Here is a 17,966-nt window from a genome sequence, read left to right as displayed (position 1 = left end):
ATTTCATTCATACGTGATTGAAATGCACCTAAATTAGCTGAGCGATCCTAACCAGATGACAGCTAATGGACGTATAATTGAAATGTGCATACTCAATTTAGATCCTAACCCGATTGAATTGTAGGTTGCATAACAACTCTAACCAAGCTCTGTTATCTGCATTGTTTTTAGATTTGTGTTATTAAATTGTTTCAAACCTAACACGTCCCTGTTACCTCACACGAATGCTAAGAAACCCTTAGTAAATAAGGATCAGTAAAATGCATATTTACTAAGTAACGGATTCCGAAATGACCTAATGTGGTTTCCAAACTCATGAAAGATCGAGTTGCCATGGAATGTTTTTCTGAATGTTATTAAGCATGTTGATAATAAATTGAGTTTAATTAAAGTAATTATCCTAGTTTATTTATGTTATATTTGTTGCAAATTGTGTTTAATTTTACTAAAATCTATTTCGTTCATATAGTTTGCATACTTAGGATAATTTGCATTAGGGATCATTTCATTTAGTTTAATATATTTTAATCACCATTTCTCAACTATATTGTATTTTTATTTATCAAATTATTAATAAAATTTTACAAATTAAGTGACTTAGCACAAATAAAATCCTTGTGGAGGTGATAACTCGATACTTATTACTTGATAACGACTGTGTATACTTGCACAAACCCGAGCGTTACAACGGGTCGGTGCAGCGAAGGACTCAACAGTGGCCACACTTAAATTTTAGACTATTTTCCGCTAATGTCTAGAATTTATTACTTATTTGGGGTTTTTGATGTAACTTTTGGACTATGGACTAGTTGGCTTTAAATTTGGGACTTATACTGTTTTTATGGATATTTTTTCTAAACTGCAACTCAACAAAACATGGTTCTTCTAAAAACTAAGGTTTGCGTAAGTAGAAACAATTTTCTCTAAATTAATTGGTTACAGAAGCTTCTGCTAAGAGACAAGTTTTAAAGCAAATAAACTAGTACTTATTTTTCCCGAATTAAATAAAAGTTAACTAACTGCAACGATTTTTACTCGACAATATTGTCTTTAAATCCCATTTCATGTGACATCGCCAGATCTGGCCATAACGTCTAGGCCGGGTTTGGGGTGTTACATTTAGTGGTATCAGAGCTAAGTTACAAAACTCGGCTATAGATTATGAGTTTTATAAAAATTGGGCTTTCAAAAAATTATTTGATTTCCAAATTATCTGAAATGTTTTTACTGAGTAAGTGGTACACCGAGTCTCCGGTGTCAATCCTGTAAGTATTCTAAACTATGATTTGTTTTAAACTGAAACTGTTATAGATAGTATATCTGAAACTACTATAGGTAGTAAACTGTACTGAAAATACTCTAGTTAGTGTATACTGAAAATTGTAGAGAAACTGAAAACTGTAGTGAGACTGCAATTTATGAAAATGAACTCTGAATAATCGATACTATTTTACATAAAACATTTGTTAATAAACACTGGAACTGTAACTAATTCATAAAACTGTTAATACAGATAAACATGATTAGACAATGAACGTACGAGGTATCCGTGGACGGGGTACTAGAGGCCGAGGTAGAGGCCGCAGAGGAGCTCGAGATGGGTCCTCTTCATTAGGTAGCATACCAAATTTGGATACGAGTGAGACGCCAGTGTTGCCTGCTACTAAGACTGGGTCTCAAGATCGCATGGCTGGGGATGATGCATTGTCCCAAGCTATGCTGAGGATTTTGGAGAGGGTCGCTGGGCCCAATACTGGATTTGGGGGCCGAGGGTCGGTTACGGAACGACTCTGGTCTAATGGAGCTGAGCTCCTCAAGGGTGTCACTGGGATCACCCCTAATGTGGTCGAGTACTGGATTGAGGCCACGGAGAGGATCATGGATGATCTAGATTGCACCCCTAAGCAGAAATTAAAGTGCAGATTACCTCTTGTGGGACGAGGCTTATCGAGAGTGGTGGCCAGATTAAGGAAGGCGATCGGCCCGAACATCGACACAGGAGTTCTTTAAGACCGCCTTACAAGGGAAATATGTCGGAGCTAGTTATGTAGATGCATGTAGGAGGGAGTTTCTGAATCTTACACGGGAGGATCGATTAGTGGCTGAGTTTGAGACCGAGTTTTTGAGACTGAGCCGCTATGCGCGAGGTATGGTGGCATCTGAGTATGAGCGATGTGTCTGCTTTGAGGATGGCCTCAGAGATAATTTGAGAGTTCTGATAGCCTCGCAGAGGGAGTGAGATCTTTCTGCCCTGGTCGAGAAGGCGAAAATTATCGAGGAGGATATGGAGGTAGTCATGATTAGAGAATGTCGGAACTACTTATTTAATGTGATCTCTGCACTAGTGGCGGAGAAGTTGGTTCATAAGGGATGTGAGGTAGTCTTGGCCTATGCCAGTGTTTCAGATTTTGGAGACTCTACAGTTAAGGATATTAGAACAATAAAAGATGTTCCAGATGTCTTTCTTGTGGAGCTACTGGGTTTACCTCCGAATCTTAAAGTGGAGTTTGGGATAGAGCTCCTTTCTGGTATAGCTCCGGTGTCTATCGCCCCCTACCGAATGGCACCAAAGGAGCTTACAGAGCTTAAGGCTCCGATTTAGGGAGCACCGGTAGTGTTTGTAAAGAAGAATGATGGATCTGTGTGGATGTGCATCGACTACCGATAACTGAACAAGATGACCTTTAAGAACAAGTACCTCCTACCGAGGATAGATGATCTGTTTGACCAGTTTCGAGGAGCTTCAATTTTCTCCAAGATTGACCTTTGATCTGGATATCTTTAAGGAGGCTGATGTTCATAAGACGACGTTTAGGACTCGTTATGGTCAGTACGAGTTCCTAGTGATGCCATTCGGACTGACTAATGCACCGATAGCTTTCATGGATCTGATGAACCGAGTGTTGCAACCATACTTGGATCAGTTTGTAGTGGTGTTCATCGATGACATATTGGTTTATTCGAGGACTGAAGATGAGCATGACGAGCACCTTAGGTTTGTTCTTCAAATTTTGAGGAAAAATAGCTCTATGTTAAGTTCAGCAAGTGCGAGTTCTGGTTACGTGTAGTAACATTTTTAGGTCATGTGGTGTCTGCTAAGGGGATTCGAGTCGATCCTCAAAAAATTGAGGCTGTATTGGATTGGAAGCAACCTAAGAATGTGTTTGAGATCCACAGCTTTTTGGGGCTGGCAGGTTATTACTGATGATTTGTGGAAGGATTTTCACTGATCGTAGCACCCTTGACTAAGCTGCTACGTAAAAGTGTACTGTTTAACTGGACTAATGTACAGCAAGAGAGCTTTGAGAAACTTAAGACTGTACTAAGTGAGGCTCTTGTTTTGGTACAACCTAAACTTGGAAAGGAATTCATGGTTTATAGTGATGCATCACATGTCAGTTTGGGATGTGTGTTGATGCAGGATGGTAAGGTGGTTGCATATACGTCTCGTCAGCTTAAGACACACGAGGTGAACTATCCGATGCACGATTTGGAGTTGGCCACCATAGTCCTTGCATTGAAAATCTGGAGGTATTATCTATATTGTGAGAAGTGTATCATCTACACTGATCACAAAAGCCTCAAATATCTCCTTACTGAAAAGGAGCTGAATCTAAAAAATCGAAGATAGGTTGAGCTGCTTAAGGATTACGACTGTACTATTGAGTACCATTCTGGCAAGGCCAATGTGGTGGCTGATGCGTTGAGCCGTAAGGTTATGACTGATCTGAGAGTGATGTTCGCTCGACTTAGCTTGTTCAACAATGGGAGTTTGTTGGCTGAGCTTCAATTCAAGCCAACTTGGATCGAGCAGATTAAGGGTAGACAATTGAAGAATAAGTCTTTGGGTCTTCGGTTTAGACAGATTGAGAGTGGTAGCACTACGAACTTTGGGTTGAACTCTAAGGGTGTGTTGTGTTTCCGAGGCCGAATATGTATGCTGAATGATTCGTATTTAAGGCAGTCTATTTTGAGAGAGGCGTATAATAGCCCTTAAGCTATCCACCTTGGTGAAAATAAGATGTATCGAGATCTTCTGGAATTGTACTGGTGGCCAGGGTTGAAGCATGAGGTTACTGACTTCGTTGCTCGCTGTTTGACTTGTCAGCAGGTTAAGGCTAAGCATCAGTTACCTTCGAGTTTGCTACAGTCGGTTAAGATACCGTTACGGAAATGGGAGTGAGTAACGATGGACTTCGTTAGTGGGTTGCCTCTAATACCCACTAAGAAGGATTCTATCTGGGTTACCATGGATCAATTGACCAAGTCTACTCACTTCATCCCGGTAAGGACAAACTTTTCTCTTCAGAAATTAGCTAAGCTCTACATATCGAAAATAATGAGACTACATGGGGTACCTGTCTCGATCATTTCTGATAGGGATCCTCGTTTCACGTCTCGGTTCTAGAAGAAGCTTCATGAGGCTCTGGGTTCAAGATTAAAATTCAGTACTGCTTTCCATCCTCAGACAGATGGTCAGCAGGAGAAGGTGATTCAGATACTGGAGGACATGTTAAGGCGCTACCGCTCTAATCTTACTTATATTGTCCCTGTTAAAGAGATCGAGGTTAGGACAGATTTGACCTTTGAGGAAGAGTCGGTTCATATTCTGGATCACGACGTTAAGGTTCTGAGAAGGAAATCCATGCCACTAGTAAAGGTTCTATGGCGTAATCATAGCACCAAGGAGGCCACATGAGAGCCTGAGGATGTGATGTGTCAGTAGTGTCCTCATCTGTTTTGATCAAGTAAATTTCGAGGACGAAATTTTCTTTAGGGGGTAGAATTGTAACTCCCAAAAATTTTAATTTTGGGTATTGTGAATGTGTGACACAAAATATCTATTTGCTTTAGTGGTTATGTGTTATGGGTGTGTTTAGGAGGTCTTAAGTTCAATACAGGACTCGGGAAAATTTTGATATTTTTATGAATAAACCCTATCTTTGGTCAGTAGGCTTTTAAGTAAAAGTTGGCAAATAATTAAAGAATGGGCCTGCTGGTCTGGTGGATAAGTGGAGTGTTGGTGTGAAGGAGGTCGTGTGTTCTAATCTTGGTGTGGGCATTATTTTTGCTCGTGCGTCCAAGAGAGTTTGAGACTAAAAATCTGAGTATTGGATTTAGTGAGGAGTTTGATGGAGAGAAATAAAGGGTTGGGGTGGTTATCAAATATTCGGCTTATCTTTTTTTTTCCTTCTACCATTTTCCACTTCATTGATGCCTAATTTTTGCTCTCTTTCACCTTTCATCTTCTTGATTTTTCTTTTCCCACTCTACCTCGTGTCGCTCCACGTTTGTCTGCGATCGTTTAATAAGTTTTAGATAAGTGATTTGTCTCCATTTGTTAAATTTCTTCTGAAGTGCTTTGTTTATGCCAATTAGAGGAGGATTCAAGGGCTTGTAATCACCAATTGGAGTCTTAGTTTTTGTGGGGATTACTTTTCATCGGTTGAAGGTAAGGTTTAGTAGCTTATGGGTTAAAACCTCGATACAAGTTCGATTTGGGATCACGTTTTGTGAGATTAAATTAGTGCTATATGTTAATTATAGGCTTTGAAGTGCTCGGGTACTGTTTTAGCATCAAACAAAACCAGGTGTTTACCCTAAACGCAAAAAAAGGGGATTCGGCAAAAAGCCGAAATTGTTTACTGTTTGGACAACAGCAGTAGGCTAACTTTGAAAAATAGCCATAAACTGTGGAAATCGAATTAGAGGATGAATAAAATATGGAATTAAATCTTATTGAGTTTAGTTTCTCATAGAAGAAATGATGTAAGTAATGAAATTGTAAATCGTGAGGTATAATAAACTTTGTGAGACAAGGTCAAAATGAATTCGAGTTCCTCTATTCTAACTTTGGAAAATCATAAAAAATTGGAGAAAAATAATTGGGGGTTAAAATTTACATGTTTAAATAACTAATGAGTTTATTTTCAATAAAAACAAATGGAAACATCATCAAAATTTTTTACTAAGAGATAATTAATTTTTAGCAAAGAAGGGACGAAGCTGTCAGACAACAGAATAAGGGTAAGTTTGAAGATTTTACTGTACTTATTAGATGAACCAAAAATTTTGAAAATTTTATAATAAAAAGGTATTTGAGTTTAGTTTTAAAGACATCAAGCGGATCTTAATTCGGAATTCTGTAGCCCAAGATATAAATAATTTAGTAATAGTGACTCAAGTAGACAGCTTTGAAGGAACATATAAGTAAATAGTGAAAAAATATATAAATAATTAGTTAGCACGGGTTACATTAAAAATGGATCACGTGGCCAAGGCCAATTGGGCCGAGTGGGCCACATGGGCGTGTGAGCCCATTTTTTTGAAAAGTTCTATAAGGTGGCACGGGTCGCCCAAGTCGACGGTGGACCTATTGTAGGGTCGATAAGCTTTACTTAGACCCCATGTATGTGATCTGTCTGTCTGATTTCTATATCGAGCATGACTTATGATATCTGAATGTATGTACTGTTAATTGCATAATGGCATGACATATTTTGTATATTGCATTGTTTCGGGGTGGGTTGATGATATTTGGAGGAAGTATCTGAAAGGCTATTAAGCCTGTTATCTATTAGCTCAGCTGCAACTTTCTGATTATGTGCCGCATTTCGGTACAGCATGGTGTGCAGGGATGGGTGGGTTTATTTAATCCCCACATGCTGTGTAGGGTTGGACGGAGATGGTGTGTAGAGGCTAGTGGGTAGGATTCTGAATTACTGTATCTACATTTTGTATCTAATATGGGTTAAGGCCCTAATGTATTTCTCAGATTGTATCTGAACAGGCTAGGGCCCAAACTGATTCTGTGATGGGCCCAAGCCCCAGACTGTATTTAACTGAATGCGGTTGAATATTTTTATGCATGTTTTCTATGGGGATTACACACTTAGTTTGCGAAAACTCACCCTTCTTCTGTTTAATCTGTACAAGTAATCCCCGGACTTGACAGGTCAATGTAGCGGAGGACTTGACTGTGGCCACACGTAAATTTCAGACTGTTTTCCGTTAATGTCTATAATTTGTTACTTATTTGGGGTTTCTGATTTAACTTTTAGACTATGGACTGGTTGACTTTAAATTATGGACTTTATACTGTTTTATGGATTTTTTTTCTAAACTACAACTCAACAAAACACAGTTTTTCTAAAAACTAAGGTTTGCGTAAATAGAAATGATTTTCCCTAAATTAATTGGTTACAGAAGCTTCCGCTAAGAGACAAGTTTTAAAGTAAATCAACTGGTACTTATTTTTTTCGAATTAAATAAAAGCTAACTAACTATAACGGTTTTAACTCGACAATCTTGTCTTCAAATCCCATTCCATGTGACATCGTCAGATCCGGCCATAACGTCTAGACCAGGTTTGGGGTGTTACATTAATCATCCAAATTTTTATATTAAAGAGTACGAGATTTGGATTTGATAATTAAGAAATTGTATAAAGAGTCAAAATGAGGCTTTTGTCATGAAAGGACATTTTGATCAATTTTGAAAAATTTATGATTGAAACGTTATTCAATGAAATATTTGATACTCAAAAATTATTGTGGGTTGTTTAGCTAACGTAATAAAGAATTGAGCTAAGACTTTTTATATTTTAGACTTAACTTTGGTCTTGGGCTTTTGCTCCATTTGTTGGTGTTTTTAAAAAGAAAGAAAAGATGGGAACCAACTCCATTTCCAGCTTTGACAGTCGGCCACACCCACATGGAGGCTTCCGTCTTCTTCTCTCAACTTCTTTGTTATTTTCCTTGAAATCACTTGAAAAATTACCTTTCAAACTCATTCCCTCCACCATTTAAACTATATTTTAGCCAAGGTTTTGTGATTTTTGAAAGAGAAAATAAAAGGTAAATAATGAAAAATTCAGCATTGAGATTAATTTAACATAAAGAAAGTGCAGCCACATTTTAGCATTTGCTAATATTATCAATTCTTGGAAACTTACGGGAGTATTACCGGTAAATTTAAGCTCCCATTGGCCTTTCCCTTTAGTCAAAAATTGGGAAATATCCTCATAATTCAGCGAATTCACATCAAGGTTTTCATAAAATTCATTTTGAATATTTGGTGTTCTCCATAGGGGATATGTTAACGCCCATATCCCTCCTGGATTATCGAAATAACAACTTATAATCTCACGTCTCAAAATTCGTATCATACCAGTGACTGAATAACTGTAACTTTGAGTACAAGTGTTGGTTAACATACAACATTTATTAATTAAATTCCACATCGAAAAGACATTAAAAATTGAATTAAAACTTTGAGCCATTGGATTCGTTCGCATGAACTCGGTGAACCATTCATTCATCATCGGGAAGAAGGCTTCCTTAGCCTCTCTCCTCAGCTCTTAGATACAAGCCTACTTCCACTAGACGCTGCTCCATAAACGGAGGCTTGCACGTTACTTTCTACTTCATGGGAATCAGCTCGGTTAGATGACATTTTATCTATATGAAAACCTAATTCAATTTGAGTTAGGAGTTATCACACTATCACAAGTTATATAATGACATGTATTTCTAAACTCATACATGCTACGTTCAATCCTAGAATCGCCTAAATCTAGCTCTAATACCACTAACTATAACATCTCTAACCTGTATCTGTCGTCGAAATAAGGTTACAGAGCATTACCGTAAAAACGTAAATTTAAAACATACATCTTATAAATTAACATAACATAACATAAATCATTCATTTACATGCATATCGTCCCTTAATCGAGCCTTCGAGGCCTTAAAAACACTTTAGAAACAATTCAAGACTAAATTGGAAACATTTGGAACATTTAGGAAAAAGTTGAAAAAAATTGAACCGCAATGGTCACATGGCCATGTGACTCACACAGATGAGACACACGTCTGTGTAATTTTTGAAATAGGGACACACATCGTGTCCCAGCTCGTGTCCGTACCCATGTAGCTCTCTAATTTGGGTCATACGGCCAAGCCGCACGCTCGTGTGTTAGGCCGTGTAACTCTCGAAATGGCTCCACACACCCGTGTCCCAGGTCATGTGCTAGGCCATGTAATAGCCTGACTTGCATGCCTTAAAACCTATATGGGGCACACGGTCGTGTCGCCTGGTCGTGTGTCACACACGGCTGAGTCACACGCTCATGTCTTAGGCTGTGTGGACATGAAATTGGCCAAAATCAAGCCGTTTTCATCACCAAATCAAGTATGTACCTAAAAGCATTTTTATGCACATGACCAAAGCATCTAAACCTTGCCAAAATATGCTTGAAATGACCAATTCAAAAGACAAATTCCATTCAACAAATATATCATATAAGGCACCTCAAATGCAACCATACAAATTTACCTAAACATATACATGCACTTGACCATATTTCTTTCATAAACATCTAGTTCATTTCCATCTCAAAACATACCATAACTTGACCTATACCATTTCAATATAAACTTACCATTTGAGCCATACCATTCATGCATCATATGTACCAAATTGACACAACTCAGCCATCATCAAAATGGTACTAAAACAACTAATTCGTACATACCAAATTCAACATCTATGCATTCAACTAAACATCAAACACAAGTCCACCTATACATGCCATTATAACCTTGGCCAAAACATCAAAAAGTACCGATATAATCCCTGGATAGTGTGATAGATCTCTGACGAGCTTCTAAACCGATTGAGCTTCTGATTATTTATGAAACATAGGAAAGAAAACTACGTAAGCACATAATGCTTAGTAAGTTCGAAAAACATGAACATAACTTATCATTTCAATGCATAACATTAAGATTAAGCATAATAATCCAACCATAAGCTTGGCACACGCCTAAGCACCATCAACAACACATGTTAGTGCATTAATACATAATTCATTTGAATTATCATAAGGAAAGCAATTTGTACATGCACATACTACTTTTGAGTGCATCATTTTCATAAACATAACATACTTTCATTGAAACTTTCCATTTCAATCCTTTTCATAACTTCATGATATAGGTCATTTGAACACTTATCATTCCTTTCCTTTTCATGCTCGATGAACCATTTAGAATAACATCGAATATGCGAGAAAGCTCACACGAAATGTGCTAAACATATAACTGTAATCTTTCCTTTTCCTTTACATCGTTGCTCGCATGAGCTGCGAAATGGGCTTGCTCACACGGGCTTTGGGTCAGAATGTAAGCTACATGATGCTGCTCACACGAGCTGTAGAGTATCTGTAACAAATACAGGATCTCAGCTATCGGTGGGACATTCAAGTCCAGCACTCGAAACATGAAATCCCTAATGAAATGTCATTTGTATCCTACGAATTCCTATGGTTCAAACGAGGCTCGATAATCATTGTGACATCGTTGGATATACATTATATGGTAACATGACAATTAATACATTAACATGTAAATCATTATAAAATTAAAACGATATTTAATCATACGAACTTACCTTGACAAACAAAGTATAAAAACATAGTCGATCAATCCGAGGCTTTCGCTTTCCCCCGATCTAAATCCGTACGAGGTCTATCTTGATCTAAATAGATAAATTCAATCCATTTAATACTTCTATTATTCAATTCAATTCAATCCATAATTCATATTTTGTAAAATTACAATTTTGCCCCTAACATTTTAACTCTTTTACAATTTTTGCAATTTCATCCTCATTTCATGCTAACCGTATTCACTAAGAACATCTACCAACTCATATTTGTGGTCCTGAAACCACTCTTCTGATTTCACTAAAAACAGGATGTTACATAGACTCTTTTACAACATTAGAAAAAACACTCCTTAGAGATTAGAACTCATAACACTTTTGGAGAATTTTTTTTGTTTACGTTTTGAGGGTTCTTTGTTTCTTGGGTTTCGGGGTTTAGTTTTTATATCCATCTTTGTAGTCTTCGTTCTTTTGTCATTTTAGTAAAATTATCTTTTCCCATGGTTTTTTTATCCTCTTTGGAGGGATTTTTCCATGTTAAATTTGTGTGTTCAATTTCTTAATTTCTTCCACTATTTTTACTTGTTCGTTGCTTAATCGGGTCAATCCCTAATAGGAGATTTAGCAAGCCTTTAGTGTGCAATTAAACAAAGGACCCAATAAAACAATTTTACCAAATTTAATAAGTTAATGGCTTGACTTAAAGAAAGCCATCATTTCCCACTATGTTATGAATTATAATGATAGCCATTTATCATTATACGTAATTATAAATTAAATATATAAATATGTATATGCTAGTGGGAGAGTAGATAACATTTTTATCATCCTCCTCCCATAATCGATTATAGAAAAGAAGGTTAAGTTCATCTTCATTTGCCAAAAAAATTCAAGGGTAAGTAAGTTAATTTTTCAACAATTTTCTTTAGATTTTGGAAATAGAAAACTTAATGTAACCAACCCAATTGATAATTTAGTAATCTTGAGAGTTAGTGTGAGTTGTCATTGTAGGATACATAGTAATTGGAAGCTAGAAACCACAAATTGAGTATCAAGCTTAGTTTATGTGAGATCGTGTTAATAGTGAGGTGATTCAACTTGATGTGTATTGAATTGAGTTAGAACTTTATAGTCATTAAAAATTTCTTAAGGACATAATTGTAAGGAAAAAAACTTTAGGATTTTTTGGTATAAAATGATAGTTTGAGATTCCTAGATAATAATTATGAAATCATATTTTGATTCGATCGAGATAATTGAAATATACGAGGATTTCTGACAATAAGGTTCAAAAGGTTAAGTAGAGTTATGTATCTCATGACATTGCTAACCATTGAGTGGATATTATATGTTAAGTTCATGACTTCTTATTGCATAATTATATGCTTGATTAGAGAAAAAGTTAAAAAAGAGTTTAGGCAAGCAAAAAAAAATGAAAGTTTAAAGCGATGATCAGTGGATGAGCTCTCATTTATTTTAGTCACCTTGATAAGTAAGTCTAGTTGAACTTACTATACTTATTTTATATCTATTGTACTTTATTTATATGTGTGTGGTATGACTCAACAATAATGAAAGCTGACACAAGATGAATTTGGTGTGTGAAAGCTAAAAATGGAATGAAATATTAAATTCATGCTTTATGAACATGAATAGCATGCGTTAGTTAATGAGCTAAGTGATTATATAATGTTATATTAATATATGAATATGAAACAAGTGTTAAAATGTTAAGAATGACCATGTTATGCTAAAACATTATCTGATTCTAACAGTAACTAATGTGTAAATATGAATGAATGAATATTTTAATCCACGTGATCCAAGGACCTAGTTGAGAAATCTCAACTCATGTGAACTGTAACGCCTTCAACCCGATCTGATTCACCGTATCTGAATATTAGGTGTTACCACTCTAACACAAACTTATACTTAATCAAAACATACAACTTTCAAAAATACATCTTATTTAATAACATTGCCCAACTAATTTACGTCTAGGCGTACAATGTGTACTTACAACCATTTAACAAGACCTTTCACTCGACGAAGACTTACAAGTACATGTATCCTTCTTATTTACATTAATTTACTTATTTTGCCTCTAACCAATACTATTGGTATTGCTTATAATACTAACACATTCTATACATGCCGTAAGGCTTATAAACAATTTTCGTAACTTATTCACAATATTTCTATTGGACTTGAATACGCCGCTCATCTTTTTCTGTATGCATAACAGCCCATCTCACCACTCCTTCAGCGTAGCCTTGGCGTTGTCCCTCTTAACGTAGCCTTTAATCCGCTTACCTGTTACAAGGAGACACAGAGGTAAGTTGATAGAACTTAGTGAGTAAACCTTAATTGACTTAAATCCTATTTGAGAATAACTATCTTCTTGCTCTTGTTCTTCAGCTTGACTCTAGCAAATACGTCCCTTGGATCCCATTCATTTTACTGTTGGTGTCTCGTTTCGTTCTAAGATCATAACATGCATCACCTATCATCGTTACCTTAATCAAATTGTTTAGGTTGTTCTTTCATAATTTCTTAACCATTCTTGTTACAAAGGGTCTTACAAATAAAATACCTTTGGTTTGCCACTCACGCTAGCACATTCTAGTCTCGTTCTTCTTACCATGTTACTACACTAGGTTCGCCACAACACCTCTTACGGAGCCCTTTCTTTCAGAGTTCGCCATAGGTTCCCTACTTTTCATTTAGAGTTTGCCATAGAGGCGTTCTTTTTCAAAGATAGCCACAAAGGCTTCCTTACCCAGAAATTGTCACAAATACATCCTTTTAATCAAGTACTTTTCACAAAGGCCTTCTTTTTAGAGCCTCGCCACAAGGGCGTCCTTCAAGAAGTTCGCCACGAAGGCTTACATTTCCAGAGTTTTGCCACAAAGACATCTCTTACATCCAATACTCGCCATAAAGGATTTCATGTCCAGAGTTGTGCCAGAAAGGCTATCCTTTACATTCAGTACTCGCCACAAAGGATTTCTTGTCTAGAGATTTGCCACAAGGTTTATCATTTACATTCAGTACTTGCCATAAAGGCTTTCCTTTGACCAAGATCGCCTCAAAGGCTTTTTCCTTTCCTAGTGATTTAGGCGATAGGGATTTGTCTAAACTTACACTTAGTGAGGTTTGCTCCTCATCGTCCTGGAAAGTTTATCTTTAACCTGGTGATTTTAAATTTATTCTAAAGACTCTAAATTTTCTTAAGCTCGATTCATTGATCTTATAAAAAAATTAAATATTTCAAGATTTCTTTTGTTCGTACATGTTCTGGTAGCATCTTTCATTCGTATCGAATGCCAGGACAGATGAGGGATGTTATAGAAAAACAAAAATTGAAGTTTGAATTAATTAGCTCCTAGGCTCGATTACTCCTCGATGATCATTTTCCCTTTAATGCTGGATTCCTTTGCCTACTTCGTTCGCTTCAAAATTTGCAAAATAACAAACAATCAATACTAAAATTCATAATCCATTATTTGTAAATTGATTCGAATGATAAACCTTACCCTATATTTTTAGCCAACAACTAATGAAAGCCACTCGAAAAATCAAACTCTCTTTCCAACACCAAAAGTCAACAACAAAGGTGGGAAAAGAGATGAAAATCTATTTAAAGTGTGAAAATTTTTATTGATTAGATCAAAAAAATACAAAAGAATGATTTACATTTTTGAAGATTTGAATCGACTCAACATTACAAAGGGTTTTGAGAGAAAAAAACTTGTTATCGACTTTAGTAGAGAAAGGCACACGAAGGAAAAAAAAGTGAAACAATTTTTTCTTTCTTTTATTTAATAGGGTTAGTTATCGTAAAATAAAAGGGCGTGGAGCTTTCTCTCTCTCTCAAATGCTCTAAAGATTAATGAAAACATAAGACCCTATATTTATTTTATTTTTCAAATCAATCCTAACTTTTTAACTACCAATTAACCATTCAATTTCATTCACCTTTCAATTTAGTCAACAACCCAACTAAAAATCTAATTAAAAATTCTAATAAATTAATGAGATTATCAATGAAAAATTCATTTTAACAGTTTTATTCTAGCTTATGGATGACAAAATCGAGTTTACAAAAAAATAACCATTCGATGTACATCCACCCTAAACATATAAGTCTCTATGTACATGTAATACTAAACTCAAAACAATACCAATCAAGGACACTAGAACTCTTCAAACCTTGAACAATGATGCCATCCTTCCAAGATACGACCTCAAGCTCATTGGAAAATGTTTTTCACCTACATGTTCAAACAACTAACGTGTCAAGCTTAAAGAGCTTAGTAAGTACGCTAAGATTTTCCTACTTTTCCTTACCCTCTTATTGTGGTTGTGCCTTTTAAACAATAAAAATATGTTCACTTATCTCAAACCTTTCATTGTTTATCATAAAACTTAAGTCACTTAAGTGTAGTTTATTTAATGAATCTCTACGCAATCTCAATGTGCTTTCAACTTTTTAAAATCATACTTAGAGAATGGACATTTGTTTATGATATTTTATCTTTAATCACTTTATTCGAGTTATGTATTTATGGATTCACCTTAATAACCTAGCCTATCTTTTATGACATTGAACTCAAAGTTCATTTTAAAATCTCTATTTCCTTATTATACAAATGATAACTCGACTTAGGTTTCTTATCAAACCGCATATTTTGCAACTTATAATCAAATATTCACCTATTTCCCAATTGTAACAAAACACATTATTATTATCCCATTATTACAAGCACATTCATTTAATCATTTGTTAACATAGTTTAAAACATGACCCTTAGTAACATTTGGTGACTCATCCATCAGATGTACATTCATTACTCCAATATAAATTTACACCATAGTGCTTCAACCTACAATCCAATAGAAATATGCATTGTAGTGCTCCATCCTACACTCCAATATAAGCAGACAAAAGTGCCATATACATAATAAACTCGAATTCATCATGTCCAGTACAACCCCAAATCTCGTACCTCACACACTATTTTATTCCTATTGGGATTTCAATTACATCTCGACTAAGTACCACCAAATTACTAGGGCTAATTACAATTCTCATAACATTTACAAGTTCATTCAACACATCATCCATTCATTCCACTTAAAGTCAACATTATCCACATCAATTTATAATAAAATAGAATAACACATATACCGTTCACTAAATATATTTTTTATACATTCAATTTATTCACAAAAGACTCATTTTCTATTACAACTCATGCATGCAAAGAAATTTAATATTCCTGGCCTTCAAAATAGGATTGTTTAGTTGTACATCAATCACTAACTTATTTTGTATCTTGGCCTGCAAAATTTGAAACTAAGATCCATTAAACTACAAATTTGTTAAAATTGACTCAAATGTTGTTGTCTAGTAGCTTTAGTCCTTTTCACTCAATTATATTTTTCTCCTAGCTCAAAATTTGAATGCTTTTTTGGTTAGTTCCATTTAAAACCAAACTTATCAACTTTATGATAATATAAAGCTCTCCATCTAATTCAATTTCTACAATTTTTGGCAACTTTAAAGTTGGAACACTATTGTTGTTTTCCGCAAAACAGCTTACATATTCTTTAATTAACTACTTTTGGTCAAATTCTCAACTAAGCCTTAGCCACTAACACTTTCATTCACTTTTTTCCAATCAAATCAAATACCAACTAATTTCATTCATCCTCTCTCTAATGTTTTTTTTTTTTACATAACTGTGGCACATTATAGTTTATTCTCATTTTAAAAATTAGCATACTTCATAATTACCAAAATTTAACTTACTAAGTATTTAAATAATTTTATGTAATAAATTTTAATTCAATAAATATATCAACTTAACTACTCATTAATAATCTCATCATCATACTCATTATAAGGAAAGTATGAAATCTTTAAGTAAGTACTAAAACTCAAAACTAAACTTGTCAATACTTGAATGTTATTTTCTCTATCTTGGAATTCCACTTTCCATCATTTTCTTTTTCCTAGAAATAATATATGTATAAAAAATTTTAATACACAAGCTTAAATAGCTTTTTTATACCAATAGTCTCAAATAACTTAAGAGGAGATGATGGATCCATGATTTTTTTACCTTCTTGAAGCATTCTCTGCATAGTCAAAGTATTTCCTCTCTAAACTCATGAAACCTTAAGCTTAGATGGTGATGGAAATGAATTTAAAAAGTGATTTACTAAGTGATTTTAGTGAGAATTCAATGTGGAAGAATTGAATTTGGACTTGAAATGAATAAATAAAAGAAAAAGGGTTTGGGAGAGATTTTTTTTTCTCCCTTGCTTTGCTAGGACAAAAAATGAGGGGTGTTTAGGGATAGAGATGTTCAAATTTTGGTTAAAACCGAATTAACCGACCGAACCGATCTAATTCGGTTAATCGGTCGGTTAAACGATCTAATTCGGTTGGAGTTCGGTTAATGATTTTTTGGTAGCTCAGTTATCGGTTAATTCGGTTAACCTGAACTTAATAATTAATAATACAAATTATATGTAGTTTGAATTCAGATAATTCAATCAAATGAACATTATCAATTTATTTATTTTTATATGTTTTATACTTGTTTAACAAAAACAAACAAAAACATATAAATTTCGGTTAACCGACCGAATTAACCGAAATATTTCGATTCGATTAATTTTTTTAATTTCAGTTCGATTAACGGTTAAAGGATTGAAAAATTCGATTAATTCGATTAATACTAATTTAATTCGGCTAACCATCTGTTAACTTTTTAAAATACCCCTAATTAGAGATGAACAAAAATACTCATTCTTTTTATTCCTTTTACTTATTTAAAAATAAAAGTGGTCAAAGCTCAGAAGTCAAAACTAAAAATCATGGTCAAAGAATAGGGAATGTGTGATCCACATTCAATCTTCAAGCTTTAATCATATTCAAATATCTCATCTTATAATATTTTCATCATAAATTTTATGTGGAAAGGCGAAATGCCCTTATATGTAAAATTTATACTTTAGCCTCTTTTATCACTTACTACATTTTCTTCACATCAAATTTAATACTTCATAAATCATAATAATACTCTAATATTAATTTACTTGTGATAAAAATGATCCATGTACTTTTCAATCTTTTCTAATATAATTTAAAACTGATTTTATCATACTAGTACATATTTCATGTCATTATCATTCCAAATAATCATTATTAACTCATATTTTCTCTATTGGGTTAATTTGCACTTTAATCAACATATTTTTCAAATTTTACAATTTACTTATTTTTTCATATTCACAATTCTCTACATTGATTTCCATCTCCAAAATCAAATTAATTTTTATGATTTTTCTTTAACTAACTTATTTCTGAATTTGCTCGATACTTCATTGTATCTGCTCTCAAAATAATATCTAATGTTGTACTGAATTTTTTAAAATGTTACAATATGTCTTTGATTGACGCGTAAGCAATAAATGTTAAATTGGATATACCTATAAATAACAAATGT

The sequence above is a fragment of the Gossypium raimondii genome, chromosome 2 (assembly GCF_025698545.1).
Source record: "Gossypium raimondii isolate GPD5lz chromosome 2, ASM2569854v1, whole genome shotgun sequence".
Lineage (NCBI taxonomy): Eukaryota > Viridiplantae > Streptophyta > Magnoliopsida > Malvales > Malvaceae > Gossypium > Gossypium raimondii.
This window is presented reverse-complemented; position numbering follows the sequence as displayed.